Source organism: Vicugna pacos, chromosome 24 (genome assembly GCF_048564905.1).
Source record: "Vicugna pacos chromosome 24, VicPac4, whole genome shotgun sequence".
NCBI lineage: Eukaryota > Metazoa > Chordata > Mammalia > Artiodactyla > Camelidae > Vicugna > Vicugna pacos.
The window spans coordinates 21,262,491-21,276,525 of NC_133010.1; the positions used below are offsets into that span (position 1 = coordinate 21,262,491).

General features: G+C 39.0%; 1 long non-coding RNA gene across 2 annotated transcripts in view; it reads right to left on the reverse strand.

Annotated features, from left to right (window-relative positions):
• The window catches only part of LOC116285308 (uncharacterized), a 34,277-nt gene that overhangs the window by 13,430 nt on the left and 6,812 nt on the right, over positions 1-14,035 (reverse strand). Inside the window, exons 1-2 of one of the 2 annotated variants that reach the window (XR_012063886.1) lie at positions 12,379-12,692; positions 8,129-8,333 (exon numbers count right to left, since the gene is read on the reverse strand). This is a non-coding gene — a long non-coding RNA (uncharacterized lncRNA). Of the gene's footprint in view, positions 1-8,128; positions 8,334-12,378; positions 12,693-14,035 lie in introns of those variants that run through there. The other variant, XR_012063885.1, reaches the window with a different exon arrangement.

Genomic DNA, 14,035 nt, shown 5'->3' on the forward strand with positions numbered 1-14,035 from the left:
CTAGACAGGCACTCTACCACTGAGCTATTCCCTCCCCCCACAACCGTATGATTAGAGGGGTGCAGTTTTGAGCCAGGTGATTTCAGCCCAACTTCTGGCAGGGGGAAATGGAGCTGGAGATGGAATTTAATCACATGGTCAATGACTCAATCAAACATGCCTACTTAATGAAACTCTGATAAAAATTCTGGACACCAAGCTCAGTCAGCTTCCCTGTTGGTGAACATATTGATGTGCCAGCGGGGTGACGTGTCCTGATTCCACAGGGAAAGGACATGGAAGCTTCATGTTTGTGAACTTCCTACACCTCCCTCTACAGGTTTCTTCTTTTGTCTGGTCTTGATTTGCATCCTTTATAATAAAACCATAATCATCAATATAGCACTTTCTTGAGTGTTATGAGACTTTCTATTAAATTATCAAATCTGAAGGGAGTAGTGTGAACCCCCGAATTTTTAGCCAGTTGGACAGAAGCCTTGGTGGCCTGGCAATCTTGGGATCTTGTATCTCAAGCAAGGGGGTTCTTGTGGAGGACTGCCCTCTCAACCCGTGACGTCTTCGCGAGCTCTGGGTAGTTGGGTAGTTAGCATCTAAATTGCTTTGCAGAAGTAGCTCAGGTGGACATTAGTAGATCTTCCTTCCATAAGGTAGTTAGACATTGGAACTGGCTACACCAAGTAGGTCATCATCTGACCTCTTCTGGAGCCCCTGGAGGAAGCGCAGCCCTGCCAGCACCTTGCTCTTGGTCTTCTGGTCTCCAGAATTGTGGGAGAATGAATTTCTGGTGTTTGAAGCCAAAAAAAAAATTAGCTTTTATACAGTAGTTTATGTTGAGATTGTGCCAACTGAGGCTTTCAAATTTTGCCTAATTGGAACCAGGAACCAACGTTATTCCATTTAACTTTTACAATAATCTTGTGAGATGGGGTGGAGAATGAGGAAAATGAGCTTCAAAGAGGTTAAGTAACTTGTCCGAGACCAATTAGAGAGAACATAATGGACCTGGGATTCACATATAAACCCGTCAGACCTCCTAAAATGCAGGGGAGCTTTGTACATACTATGTACATACATACTGTGGTCAACATGGAACAATAATGGTTCCTCTGTTAGAACATCATAACTGCAGTGGCATGAAAAGCTGATCAAGGGTCCCTCCACTTTCATTTTTTTGCCAAAACTTTTAACTCATTACATCAGTGGAAGATTTTGTTACTTTTGATTAAGGGTGATACAGCCAGAATAAAAATAATCTTGATAAAAAATAACCTTAGACTTTCTTTTATAGAGATGACAGATTAGCAAGAAAAGTTTCCAAATACTGAGGCAAGGGTCTGTACATGCACCACTGCCTCATCCAAGAGCAAGACCTAGTTGGAAAAATTAGTGTTTCAGAGATAGCCGAGAACAGAGTTCACCATTGGTGAAAAGGGTCCCAGTGTCCTGCCTCCCCATTCTGGGCTCTGTGTGTGTGTGTGTGTGTGTATGTGTGTGTGTGATGACTTTATACTCCATGTGGGCAAGGAGTACGAGAGTACTTCCCTTCTCAAGTCAGGCCTGAGGATAAATCCCCACCCATAGTATGGTTTGGCAGTGGCAAATGCCCAGAGGGGAGGTCTGGACAGAGTGCCTGAGGCTGCCCCCTGAGTCACCTGTGGACCCAGAGGAGTACAGAAGAGCATTAGAAAGATTTCCATATTCTCAAGAGAGGAGTAGTACTGGCTGATAGAAGTCTGTGTGTTAGCAGTGGCCTCCAGTCATGAATGCAGGAAAGCAGTCGACAGATGCTGCATGGACCGTCTGAAGGAAGAACCAGCTAAGACCCAGAAAGATGAATTACATGTCTACAGACACACATGCTTCTGTAAGAGAGAACCGTGAGGAACCAGACACTTTACACACTGACACACAGGCACTTTCATAATTTCTCCATAATTTGCCCCTTGTAATGGGTAGAATGGGAGAATTTACTGAGAAAAAATTCCTGAATTGACTGACTGAAAACATGGAATGATTGGGTGATCATTGATTTGACTGAGTTTACTTAGAAATTTATTAGATAAAATTTTCTGCTGTTGGGTAGTAATATAAGCACAGGGCAGAAATTAAATTCAGTTATAGGAAAGTAAAATATAGTTTTGCATATTTGAGTTTATGACCGTAAAAGCCCGTTCTCTATGCAATAATACAAAACAAATTAGAATATTTCCCATTTGCCCCCATGTTTTTCCATAATTTTTTGTTGATTTCTCTCTTATTTCCTCCCACACAAGCTGAATTGCCAGGGTATTCCTGTCAGCTTCTCGGATTTAGAGGCCAGGAGTGCCAGGGGACTTGGAAGATGTCAGGTTGTTAGTTATTATTGTAATAACTGTTCGGTTAAATAAAAGCTCTATGAATTTGTATATTGAAAAATTTCAGACAGTTCCTATTTATTTTAGCTTTGTTCCTTTTGCAATAAAAGCTTTCTATTTAATTATTAATTTGGCTGTTATTTCTGGCAATTCTTGGCTATAAATAAATGTTTTCAAAACCTTATCCACAAAACACTAAGGGTTTCTTCCTCGTGGTAGAGCTGTTCTATATGAAATTGTTGACTCTGTGAGACTTGCTTAACCATGAATAAATACTATCAATGTAAATTAAGTTTAAATGATAGTTTTTGTCATGATTTTGGAAGGACTGGAAACAAAGAATACAATTTAGACAAAACTTGCAGTGTCTTATTGTGATTGGATGACCCAAGGAATTATGTTATGTGTTAGTTATAATGAAAACAGAAGTCACTACTAGAGATCATGATGGTTAGTTCTACATGTCACTTGGCTAGGCTTTGGCAGCCAGTTATCCAAACAAACACTAAGCCTCTCTGTGAAGGTATTTTGTAAATGTGTTTAATATACACAATTAGTTGACTTTAAGCAAAGGAGCTTGTCCTTGGTAATGTGGGTGGACCTCATTCAATCAGTTGAAAGGCCTTAAAAACAGGTTTCCCTGAGGAAGAAGTTGTCAGCATCAGCTCCTACCTGACAGTCCCAGCCTCCCCTACGGATTTGAGACTTGACAGCCCGCACAGTCTTATAAGCCCATTCCTTGAAATCTCTGGATCCCTGTCTCTAATATATATTTTATTGGAACCTCTACAACTACTCTCAAGACCAGAATCTGTATCAGACATGGAAACTAGAATAACTGGTTTTGTTTTCCTTGAAGGATACAGAGTTTGGTAGTGAGAGAGGGTCTAGAGCAGCAGAATCTGAAGGATGAGTTTTCTGAACTGGTTCTGGATTTTCTGGAATCTGCTGTCTAGTATGATTGCATTTAAAGGCATGAACAACTCTATTTCCAGGGCGCTAACAGTCCATGGCGTGATGCAGCCATGGAGATATGCAAAATATTGCCTTTGGATACTCCTAACCAAGTAGTTATAAGAGGTAAGGTTCTGAGTGACCATGCACTTGAAACCTTAGAACGCTGTTGTCAAAATGATGAGTATAATGAGTTTAACTGTTGTTCTTAATTGCACTGGAGAAAGTAGGGGAAAAAATGAGCTCAGGGCTAGATTTGGATTTGAGCAGCTAATTTGGGGGACTGTGTGGAGGATGCTGTGGAAGGAATTGGGGCTGCAGGTAGGTAGGAGTGCACTGCAGGAGCCCAGGTGAAGGACGGAGAGGCCTAAGCTGAGCCGGGGGGTGGAGTGGAGCTTGAAAAAAAGATCTAGCAGAGTATGACTACTACGGGCTGAGTTAAAGCCCTCCGAAATACGTATGTTTAAGTCCTAAACCCCAGAATGTAATCTTATTTGGAAATAGGGTCACTGCAGGTATAAGCAGTTAAGATGAGGTGATACAGGTGGACGGTATTCCCTAATCCAATGTGACTGGTGTCCTTATAAAAAGGGGCAATTTGGACACAGATGCACACACAGGGGGAACATCATGTGGACATGAAGAAAGAGATCCAGGCAGTGTGTCTACAAGCCAAGAAACACTGAAGACTGCTGGCAAACCACCAGAAGCTCAGGGAGAGCCTGCAACAGATTCTCCGTGTCCCTTCTAGGAACCAGCCCTGGTAGCACCTTGATCTGGGCTTCTAGCCCCTGTAGGTGTGAGACCATAAACTTCTGTTGTTTAAGTCCTCTGGTTTGTGGTACTTTATTTCCAGATCTCTAGAAACCTAATACAGTGTCTCTTAAAATTTCGTATTTTACTTAGCTTGAGAATTAAAATTTCCTAGGCTAGCCTATGGAGGGGAGCTCTGCTGTGGAAGGGCCATAATTTTTTCAGTGGACCAGCTTTGAGGAAATTCTCCTACAGTGGTCGGAATGGAGGGAACTGGGCCCTGGGAACCGGGGTCAGTTATCTACACTCTTCTTCTGATCTGTGAGCGAGGGACGGCGAGAAGTCAGAGTAAGAGTCTCTTCTAAGCTGATGGATTTTTCTCCTGGTATGTACTGCTGCTGAATTCAGTACTGAGGCCCTGAGGGGGACTGAGAAACTGCAATTAGTCTTCAGAGGCTGTGGCATAACTGTCTGTGAGTCTCAGGTCCCTGGAGCCACTAACAGGTGACTTCAGAGGTGAGGGAAGTCTGGTGTTCAATGGGGTGTCCTTGGTCCGCCTATGCTCATTGTGTTTGTATAACTGAAAGGAGTCGGGCTTTAGGAAACAATTTTTTTTTTTAACCATTGGTCTTTCAGATTCAACTGCTGCCAACAAATGGCCTTGCTCTTATGGATAATCCATATTCATGGCTATGTAGTGTATATTTAACAATTAAATGCATGCTTCCAGGGACCTCATGACTTAAAAATATAAAAATTGTATTAGTTCTTATTAATTTTAAGTCATTAATTTATAACATATTATTGCTCTACCTGATTTTGAGCAGGATGTGAATACGCTTCACAGGTAGAAATAAGACAGTTTATTGAGGTATAATTTATAGTAAAGTGCACACATCTTAAGTTTACAGCCTGATGATTTTTCCCTACATGTAGATCCATGAGGTGTGGCACATTTCTAGAAGGCTCTATCCTGCCTGGCTAATACTTTCCTCTGAAGGTAACTACTATAATTCTGTCATCATAGGTCAGTCACAGGCACAGTTTCAGTCACTTTTTAAGCATTATGGAGTTCTCTGTACCTGGCCACTTGCAAGTTTTTATGTCAGAGTGATGTAGCTTTCATAAAAGCCATTGAGTTCATCAACTATACCTCAATTAAAAAAAAGTTTAGAAAAATGTCAAAACAAAACAACAAACAAAGCTGTTGAAAGCAAGGAAGTAGCAGGGATACAAGTTTTCTTTAAAAAAAAATCAACGTACAGTTGATTTACAATGTATCAGATTCTGGTATATAGCATAGTGCTTTAGTTGTATGTATATATTCTTTTTTGCGTTCTTTTTTTTTTTTTACTTTTTTGTGGGGTGAGATAATTAGGTTTTTTTTTTTTAAATTTATTCTTCTTTGATGGAGGTACTGGGGACTGAACTCAGGATCTGGTGCATGATAGTCAAGCACCCTACCACTGAGCTGCACCCTCCCCCACCTTTTTTGTATTCTTTTTCATTACAAGTAACTACAAACCATTGAATGTAGCTCCCTGTGCTATGTAGTAGGACTCTGTTCTTTATCTATCCTGTATATAGTAGTGTGTATCCGTTAATACCGAACTCCCAATTTATCCCTCTCACCCCCTTTCCCCTTTGGTAACCATAAGGTTGTTTTCTATGTCTGGGAGTCTCTTTCTGTTTTGTGAATAAGTTCATTTGTGTCATTTTTTAAGATTGTACATGTAAGGGACATCTTCAACATATGAATTTTGAGCAGACACATTCAGTCCATAGCAGGAACTCAATAGACAACTGACAAAAATGCATTTTGGTTGCAGTTATTTTGATTGTCAGCTTCATGAAGGCAGAGAGTTTACATGTCTCATGCTTCTTCTCTAGCCTCTCCAACACTTGCCATTGTTAACTGACAAAAACTTGCTAATATTTTAATTTTGATTTGGCTTGAGCAGATGGGGTAGATAGCAGACACTGTGGACCTCAAGCTCCCATTGCTTTATGTACAGCTGTGGGTAATATTACTATGTTTAAGTTTTTATGTAATTCTGGATTCCTCAAGCTCAGGAGTTGGGATGTTTGCTTCTCATTCTGGTGGAGCTTGCTGATAGATGTAAAAGTTTGCACAAGATTAAGCTACAGTAAAAAAAGAACAGGTAAACTCTTTCTGGTTCTAAAATACGAGTGTGTCCCTGTAGCAGAGGCATTTGGAGAGGCAAGATGAGTGGTCCTGCTTTCAGAGTGTGGCTGACTTTCTAGGGCATCTTTCACTGAATTCAAGACTCTTGTGCCTCAAGGTACTTGGGTGCTCCAACCGAAAGGTCCTGTGGCCTCCTTCTTTTGTTCTCTGCCTGTCACCCCGAGAAATCTCTGGTTTCCTAAAGAGATTTGATTAATTTAGAAAAACATTTGCCTTCCTGGGACAGCCTCATTTATGAGGTGACTGTTGTGTGACCTCTGGGGTTTCTGTGCTCTAGTGCATGTAAACCATACGGACATCTCTACCCAGACCAGTCCATCTGTGCACCAGGCATCGAGCTGGCCCCGCAGCTTGCTGTTCTAACACACTGGTGAAGCCTCATGAGATCGAAAGCCCTTTACAAAGCATTAGACAGAGTTAACACTGGCCTTAACCTTTGAGGTCCCATAACCACTTCCGTCCAGCATGGTTATTATGGTGGTCACTTTACCCAGTTCTGCTGTACTTAGGTACTCCCTTCCTTTTCAAAGTGCTTCCCAACATGCTTTAAGATATTAATTCTGGGCAGAAGTCCTGTGAAGGAGACCAGATTTTAATCCCAATTTACACATGAAAAATGATGGCAAAATGGAAACTGAGCATGAGGATATATGTATAAAACAGGTAGAATGCAGGCAGGACCAGATGCCCAGTGCTCTGTGACTAGCTTTACAGCCATGCACTAGAGCACTCCTCCTTTCCCAGCGTCTCCTGGAATTAGCTGTGCCTTTTTTGGAGAGGAGGTGATACCATCTGTGTTAGTTTCCTACAGCTGCTGTAACAAAGTGTCACAAACTTAGTGTTTCAGAACAACAGAAATTTATGGTCTCACAGTTTCAGTGGTTAGAAGCCCAAGTCAAGGTGCCCACTAAATCCTGTAGGGGAAGGAGCCTTCCTTGCCTCTTCTGGTTTCTGGCAGCCCCAGATATTCCTTGGCTTGTGGCAGTATCATTCTCATCTTCACTTGGCATTATCCCTGTCTCTTCACCTAATCTTCCCTTTGTGCATATGTGTGTCTATGTTCAAATTTCCCCACATTATAAGGACTACATTAGATTAGGGCACAACCTAACCACCTCCTTTTAACCTGTAACATTGGCAAAGACCCTATTTTCAAATCCGATTACACTCTCAGGCACTGAGGGGTTAGGACTTCAACATATGTATTTGGAGGACACAGTTCAATTCTGAATACTACCTCTTGAAAATTCTGACTAATGGCCTCAAACGTGGCACTTAACCAAGCCTGCTTTCTAGACATTGTTCAGCCCTGATAACGACCACCTGAAACCTGGCATGGATATGAAGGCAAGGTGGGGGTCAGGAGACACTAATCTTTTTTTAAAATTGAAGCATAGGTGATTTACAATGTCGTGTTAGTTTCTGATATACAGCATAGTGATTGAGTTATACATATATACATTCTTTTTCATATTCTTTTTCATTATAGGGTATTACAAGCTATTGAGTATAGTACCCTGTGCTACAGAGTAAAACCCTGTTATTTATCTATTTTGTATATAGTAGTTTGTATCTGCTAATCCCAAACTCCTAATTTATTCCTCCCCTTCTTTTCCCCTTTTGTAACCATAAGTTTGTTTTCTATGTCTGTGAGTTTATTTCTGTTTTATAAATAAGTTCATTTGAGGAGACACTAATCAGATGTCTGGACCTCTTCGGTCCCACAAAACATGACAACAAACCTTGATCATAAAGGAGCCAAATTCTACCGCAAGTTAGATGATCCACCTCTGAATAATGCAAGATAAACTATACAGTCGGCCTCACTGAGCACAAATTTAACATCTTCAATCATTCTTACCAGTAATGACTTCATACGAGGATCTGACAGATACTCTGGACACAGCTGCTGTTGGCAGTCGCATTGCCTGGCTCTCCCCTCTGCTCTGTTTCTTCTCGCACTTGCCTTTGCTACGCCATCTTCTTAAATGTGTTCCTTGGTTCTGTTTTTCTTCTGTCCTGGTTTGCCTTTAGCTTTCTTTCCAAGTGGAGGCCATAGATCAGACCTTCATGAGGAGAAGAATCCAATAGATGATTAGCATAGTATGAGACAAAAAGATATGTCAGCAAAGAGGAATACACATTTATTGGAAACGTAATAAAGAAAAGCCGTGAATTATATCTTAAAATAAGCTTCATACTTAGTTTTCTTATTATAAAATATATATTCATTTAAAAAACTTTTAGGAAAAAAATGAGGAAGCATTAGAAGAAAATAAAAAGAATCCATGGTTGCCTTCATAATTCCAATGTGGGCAATGAACTTTGTTAATGTTTTGGCATATTCCTTCCGGATGCATATGTATAAACATTTTGTTTTTACAAAGTTGGTATTGTACATGTGGGTTTAAAATCTGCTCTCTGTCTCTTTCTGACAACATATTATAAGTATCTTCTTGTGTCATTAAAGATTTTTCTACAGCACCATTTCATTTCATCATTCTACAGTAGAAATGATGTTCCATTGTAGGGAAATACTAAAAAATAAATCAGTCCCCTACTGTGGGGCTTTTTTAGGGTTGTTTTCAAATGTTCCTTAGTATAATCAGTGGTGCTATGAATAGGTTTATAGTTAACCTTTTGATAGATCTATGCTTATTTCCTCAGCGTAAATTCATAGAAGTAAAATCAGTGGGTCAAATTTATACATAATTGACAAACTTCTCTCTGGAAAAGATGGATCAATTTACACTCCTGACAGCAGGGCTTGAGAGCTCATATTTCCTGGCATGTTTGATGATACAATATAGAAGAATTTTAAAAAATCATTCCAACTTGGTAAATTAAAAAAGCGACATTTTAATTTGCATTTGTATGACCATTTATACTGCATAGAATAGATCAAAGGAATAAATATGATACATAAATATAAGGAAATAAACACTATGTAATTTCCAATGGAAAGAGTAGGATATTGGGACAACTGACTACCCATTTGGAAAAACAAAGATCTTGTGCAAATTTATTGACCACTCATATTTCTAATTTTGTGAATTGCCTGTTTATGTCCTTCATCAACTTTGCATTTAGGTATGACTGTCTTTTCTTACGGTTGTGTAAGTGTTCTTTGTGCTTTGAATATCTGAATTCAAATTTTCATGTTTATTTTTCATAAGCAATGGCAACATTTTCCCAAGTTTTCCTGTGCCATTTAACTGTATTTGTAAACTTTCTCTTAACACGGAGAAATTTTTACAATATTTTAGTCAATTTATCGATCTCTTACTTTCAGTTTCTTTTAAATTGCCAGTCTTAAAATTTTCTTTCCAATCCTGAAAGTGTGTACACATTTTCTGAGTATTTTTGTGATTTTCTTTTACATTTAAAATTTGAATCCACTTGAATATGTTTGATGTTGTTATAGGACATGAAGTATTGATCTAATTTCTCTTTTTTCCAAATAGATAATTAGTTGTCCCATTGTTCTATTCTTTCCACTGGAAATTACATAGTAGTATTTACTTCTTCATATTTATATACTTGATATGTTATTTCACCAGAACCACACTGCTTTAATTACTGCAGCTTTATCAGATTTTTTTTACCTTTATCAAATTTTTAAACCTGTGAGGGCAACCATATTCATTACTTCTCTCTTTTAAAACGCTCTTTAAAACGATACTTACACATATTCTCTTCACTTATTTTTAAAATGTTAAGAAAAAACGAGAATTGTTCAAATATTGCCTTAAAACTCATGTTTTGTTAAATAACATGTGCTTTTATGATAGTTGATGTTTCTTTCCCCTTTTGTAATAAGGGTAATTATACAGGAATAACAGGGAGACCAAGCTGTAGGAGAAAGCACAGTAACTTTGGAAACAACCAGTCCGGGGTTGGAAACCTTTGCCATTTGTTGTTAGCTGTGTGCCTTGGTCAAGTTAATTCACCTTTAAGAGCCTCACTTTTTCCATTAGTTAAAAAAAAGGAACAAAAATACCATATCTACCTCCCAGGGCAATAAGAGGATTAAATGGACGTTGCTAACACAGAGCAAGTCACTGCCGTCAGAGGAGCCTAGGAAATGTTAATTTTCGTTCCCTTGTACTGCTCTAGGAGCTATTGTTTGTAAAACAACTTTATATATATCATCTCATTTGACTCAAAAAAATCTTGACTCACTGGTAATCATATGATTTCTGTGGTATTAAATTACATGATGATTTAATAAGATATGATGATACAATGGCTATTAAATGGTGATGTTACATTTTTTATTTACTTAAACACATCACTGAAACTTTTGCTAGACTCTTAGGTATGAGATCATCTTAAATAATGACTTGGTATGGCAACATTTTTTACCTTTTCAACAACTTAGTATATATAAATAAGAATATGTACACCATTAATGCACATATTTTAGAAGCGTATCTATTCTATAAAGTAAAGCTCATATGTATGTGATATGTTTATAGTCTAACTAAACCATTTCTGTTAACAGCCCTTGATTCCCATTACATTAAACATAATTTTTAATTGAAAAATTAATAAGAAACTTATTCTCAGTTGAGTCAAATCACAGGCTAAACCTCATAATAAGTTAGTAATTTGTATTTATAATTACTCTGAAACAAATAAATACATAAACTAGTATAATATACTGCCTTTTGTTAAGACAGTCTGAAGTCACTGAGACATGAATTTGAGTCTCTGCATTACAATGTAGCATCTGTGTGATTTTGGGTAAGTTACCTAAGCACTTGAAGTCTTAGTTTCTCATCTGTAAAATGGAATAATAATGGTATCTAGGAGAAAGATTGTTTGAGGGTAAAGGATGTAACTCTAACAAGCATTTATCATATGAAGTGTTCAACAGATAGTTCTTTTTGCTGCTGTCATTGCTGTTACTGACTGGTGAGTAGTGAAACCGTGCAGCCCCACTGGAAGGAAGGACGTAAAAGAATTTGAAGAAATGATAACTGAAGTTACCAAACAGTAAACTCATGGCAAGTGTAATTGTATTTCAAGCAGATGATAGCTTTTTAAAAAATTAAATCATGCCTGTGTATTTCTGGGTGGAGAGTTAAAAAGTTATTTGTAGAGCTATTATTACTAACACAAAGTGCTAGTAGCAAGGATGATGAAAAACAAAGGCTTCAAAAGTATTATTACAGAGAACTGTATTCACAGATACGGTTAAGCCTGAACCCAAAGAACAGAGGTTTGGGATGCTATGAACTCATAGAGCAATATTCCCTTTTGATTAATGCATAAAAGCTTTGTTTTATTTTGCACACAAATCTTCCTTCCAGCATTTTCAGAGGCTGTCACAAAAAAACTCATTTAAGATATTGGGTTTCCTGGATCCTCTCCAAGCTTATCTTCCTGTATTTAAGACTTATATGAGCAGAAGACTTAGACTGAAGTAAAGAGAAGACTTTCTTCTCCTTGGCTTTTAAGAGGGTATGTTCCAGAAATCTCAGGAGAATCCGGCAGATGCTGCACAGTGAAGTATGGGGCATATACTTTTGGTACCAAGGTAGGGGAGGAAAATTCTTCCTTTCTTCCCTTTTAGGTTGTTTGGCTGGTCTAATAATCAAATTGATGTAAGACAGATTATGTCTATATAACAAGAAAAAAATCCCTCAGTTAATTTGTGTATGGAAGCCCATAGAAATGGGACTTCAAGAAGAGACCAAAGCAGGCAGCTTTTATACCTTCAGGACAAATTAACAATAAACTTGTGAGAAACTGATGAGACAAAGAAGTTTGGACTTGGGGTAGTAAATTAGTGTAGAAGAAGTTTGTTTATATATCCTTAGCCCTAAATTCTCTATCTCTGGTGACTGGGACGCCCCTTTTACCTCCTGGGAGAGGAAGGTTACCTTTCACATGGGAGATTTATTTCCTGCTTTCAGGAGGACAAAGGAGGCTCAGAGTGTCTCTCTTGCACCAGCTGTTTCTTAAGTAGCTTTAATTCAAAATAATCAATATGCCAAAGTGGCATATTTGGGAGCAGGTTGCTCTGAACCCCATCACCAGTAAACTAATGTTCAGAGAACCAGGCCTTAGAAGAGCCATGAATGTAAGATAGTTAAAATCACTCACACCAGCAGCAAAGAGTTGATCCTAGTTTTTGCTTCTTGAGTGCCTGCTTTGTCTTAAAGCAACTGGCAGAATTCCTCGGCTCTGTGAACATGCAATTCTGTTCTTGAATTAGAGGGATGCTTTTGATCATGTGGTCTGGAAAGGCTTCCTTGGCTGATGTTTTTCAGAGTGGGTGAAGCACTAAATTCTGAAGGTCAGAGAAGTCATGACACATGCTGGGTAAGCTCGTCAGCTCCTCCATCGTGAGTTCAGAAGGGCGTGATGCAGACAGTCCAGTAAGCAATAGTCATGATGGTCTGCTGCAGAACATTTGGGTTTCCCTACAGGTGTAATTGGTAAGAAGTGAGTCATTGGTCATCACATTTTCTGGAAGTCAGAAGAGGAAAAATTTAGAGTGAAATTGAGTATAGTGTTGTAATTTATTCTTGTCACTCATATGAAAGGATGATGCTTTGTCTTGAGCTTCCTCGTTGATAAAGCTTACTATGGCCTGGTTCTCATGCTAAGCACTGACTAGGGATGAATAGAATGTATATATAAGACTCAATCTGATTTCATGTTGTTTATACTAGGAATGTATAAAGATGCTGTGTGCAGATATGTGTACCATATCCTTTCATATGGTTAAAAAAAAAAAACCCAAACCAAAATAGTCCATTGGGTAGTGAATGGGGATGGTGGTGGTACAGAGCAAGGGGGAGAGCTTCATAGCCAAAGAAAGGAAAAGTGAACACATGAAAACTGTAGGTTGAGTAGCTAGGCCAGAAGGAAACTCGTGGAAATTTCCTTATCCTAGGGAACAGTCTTGCCTATGTTGCGAAGCTAATGTTGTCAAGCCATCTGCAAATTCAAACTTTCAGTAAATTTACTAGACATATTCCTCCTGTTTGAATACAAAACTCCACTTTTTCAAGGGCTAAAGAGTTCCTTAAAATCAAGTGTTGATCGAGGGTTCAAGGCTGAAACTTGAAGGAGACAGATGTGTCTGTGGCCAGGAAAAACAGTTCAGGGAAGCATTAGTGTGACTTGTAGCTAGCACTCACCACTTCAGACCAAAATTTATGTTTTCATATCTTACGGATGAACGGGATAAAGAGGAATTGATACATTAGGGGCTTGAAATTCAAGATCTTTGATGATTTCCAACAAATATTTCCAAACAGCTCTTCTGGGTAGGTCACAGCTTATCCTGAAAGGGAGGTCTTCCGTCCCTCTGCCTCACAGACGACATAGGCGAGACCTTCCACTCTAAAGATTTCCGTGGCACCACTAGCTTTTCCATCCGAACATGATTCCAGATATACGCCATTCTTTGCTTCCATGGTCGGGAAAGAAACTTTGTTGCCTGGGAGGAGGGGCTGTCAGAAAGACGACTTGAAAAGTCCTTTGTGTTATCAGTAAATAGGAAGTTCTAACTCTAAGGTCCCTCCCTTCGGCCCCTCCCTCTTTTCGCATGTCATTTTCAATTATATATGGGCGATTTGAAGGCTTCTCTCTCGCTCTAAGCCTGTCACCTTAGGAGGATATAAAAATCCTTCTGGGAAAGAAACTGGGCAAGAACAGGACAAAAGCGGAAGGCTCTGCCCCCTTTCCCCCAACCCCCACTCCTCAATTCTCTCAGTCTCCCTCCTCTTCTCCCTTCTCCTTCCTCAAAGGT